Genomic DNA, 2,503 nt, shown 5'->3' with positions numbered 1-2,503 from the left:
TGGGGGTGGGGGGTAAAGGTTGCTGGTTTAAGTCTTATCTTTAAGGCAAAAACAAGAGAGACAAAATGTAAAAGTACCAACCTGGTCACATACTCTAGTTCACAGAGCTCTGCCATCAAGCTGGGTAGAAAATGTCAAGATTCGGATTGTTGTTTCTCAACAGAATGAATCTTTCTAATGACTTGAACTGCAGGATAAGGGATCCCAAGAATGCAGTCATTTTAGTAAAGTACTATCAGTAAAGTACTATCCTGAACAAACTGCATTTTATCATGAAAACAAAAGGAAAGAAAACTAAGGACTCTACACTTATATTCAGCTTACAGTGTTTGAGTTTTGGAAGGGCCTAAATAATGGAGGCAGAATTCAAATATGAATTTATGCCAAACAAATGTCAAATTTTCACTATAGCTTTCCTAAAAAAGTGTTTTCCCCCAGTATCTATTAATCACAAAGAAACAAAAGCTGTGAAGATACAGTTCAGAAAATAAAAACACAGAAACTAATGACATTATTATGACCAAGATGTTTGGTAAACAGTGAATTATGAATTTGGGATTATGGGGAAAAGGCTTTTAAACAACCCTCCAGACTTCAAAGACTCTTTTCAGGTAGCAGATGTGTCCCAATGTCGTGGTAACTAGAACAAGAACTTCAAAGAAGGACCAAAGGACCACTCTGTAGCTTGTGTTGTCATTGATTGCTCTGTGTATTCTCTCTCCAACTTCCATGGATTCCTGTTCATGCTTCACAGTGTCATCTCCACTGCCAGCTCATTAATCATTTCTTCTAGCTTGTTCTTGTGAGCTACTGTTTCCATGTCTTGTCCTTTGGGGTCTTCCCCAATATCAGTGGTGAACATCACTATCTTTGGGAGTCATGGTGGCCATCCTATTGCTAAAAGAAAACTTGTATGTTCCGTCCATGTAAGCAGCAAATGTGTATTTCCCACTGGACTCCCTGTCTCCTTTATAAATTACTTTATTATCAGGCTCTGTAATCTCCATGTCGATGTTCAGGAAGCCGCCCTTGGCCACCTCAAAGATGAGACCCATCTTAGTGCCCGAGGCAACCCGCTTGAGGAAGCATTCCTCTGCATGCGTGTCAATGCTGACGAAGTAGCCCAAGGCCGTGGCCAGGAGGGCGGCCAGGAGCACCAGCAGCTCAGCGAGTGTCACCATGGTGGGGATGGGGCCAAAGCGAGGACCGGGACTGCGGCCTCCAGAGCCACCATGGTTGTCGCCACCACCACTGCTGGCTTCTCAGCCACTGCCGCCTCAGCTCCACCCCTTCCAGCTGTGCCACCTGAGGGGACGTCAATATTCTTGCCTAGAGAATTTCATGGACGTAGAAGCCTGGCGGGCTACAGTCCATAGGGTCGGGAAGCTGTCACTTCACAACTGAAGTGACTTAACACGCAGGCGTGCATATTATCATCTCATTTGCTAACCTGAAATTATCACAACATTGTTAATCAGCTATACCCCAATACAAAATAAAAAGTTTAAAGTTTGAAAAACAAGAGTAAAACATAAGTCAGATAGTGTCCTTCTCCCTTCTCTGCTTCAAATCATCATCAAATTGCTCCCTGTGGTAGGCAGAATTCAGAGCTGGCCCCCCAAAGTCTTACCTCCTCATGTGTACACTCTGTATGATTATTTGGAAGAATAAGCCCTTGAATATGAGCAGGATTGTAAATAGGATGGGATTTCTAGCATTTATTTCCTTCCATCTCTCTGCTTACAGTATACATCTGTTCTTGCATATTGTAGAATTTTTGTATTATACTTCCCTTATTGTTGTTCAGTCACTAAGTCATGTCTGATGTTTTCAACCCCATGAACTGCAGCATGCCAGGCTTTCCTGTCCTTCATTATCTCCTGAAGTTTGCTCAAATTTATAACCACTGAGTCAGTGATGCTGTCTAACCATCTCATCCTCTACCGCCCTCTTCTCCTTTTGACTTCAATCATTCCCAGCATTAGGGTCTTTTCCAAAGAGTTGACTCTTCACATCAGGTGGCCAAAGTATTGGCGCTTCAGCTTCATCGTCAGTCCTCCCAATGAATATTCAGGGTTGATTTCCTTTAGGATTGACTGGTTTGATCTGCTTGCTGTCCAAGACTCTCAAGAGAGTCTTCTCTAATATCACAATTCCTTTAACATTTTAATAATAGCTGCTTTAAACTCTGGTCTAATATTCCAACATTTCTGCCATGTCTGTTTCTGTTCTGATGCTTTCTTTGTCTCTTCAAACTATATATATTTTTTGTCTTTTAGTATGCCCTATGATTTTCTCTTGTAAACCAGACATGATGTACTAGGTAAAAGGTACTGAGGTAAATAGCTTTTACTGTGAGTTTTGTGTGTAGCTGTTTAAAAGCTGGACTGTCTCTTGTTTGCTCTAGCTGTTGGTGTCAGAAGCTAAAATTTCCTCTGTTGCCCTTGTTTTAGTCTCTCCTGTTGTCTTTGGGTTTCACTGGGGACATTTTCTTAAATAGATT

At 41.7% G+C, this 2,503-nt stretch overlaps 1 pseudogene; it reads right to left on the bottom strand.

Moving 5' to 3' along the window:
• Positions 1-487: 487 nt before the first annotated feature.
• On the bottom strand, positions 488-1,309 carry LOC133235564 (transmembrane emp24 domain-containing protein 2-like; annotated as a pseudogene).
• Between the last annotated feature and the right edge of the window lie 1,194 nt (positions 1,310-2,503).

This window comes from Bos javanicus, chromosome 2 (assembly GCF_032452875.1).
Source record: "Bos javanicus breed banteng chromosome 2, ARS-OSU_banteng_1.0, whole genome shotgun sequence".
Classification (NCBI taxonomy): Eukaryota; Metazoa; Chordata; class Mammalia; order Artiodactyla; family Bovidae; genus Bos; species Bos javanicus.
The sequence above is the reverse complement of the archived record's forward strand: the minus strand, read 5'-3'. Positions and strand labels throughout refer to the sequence as shown.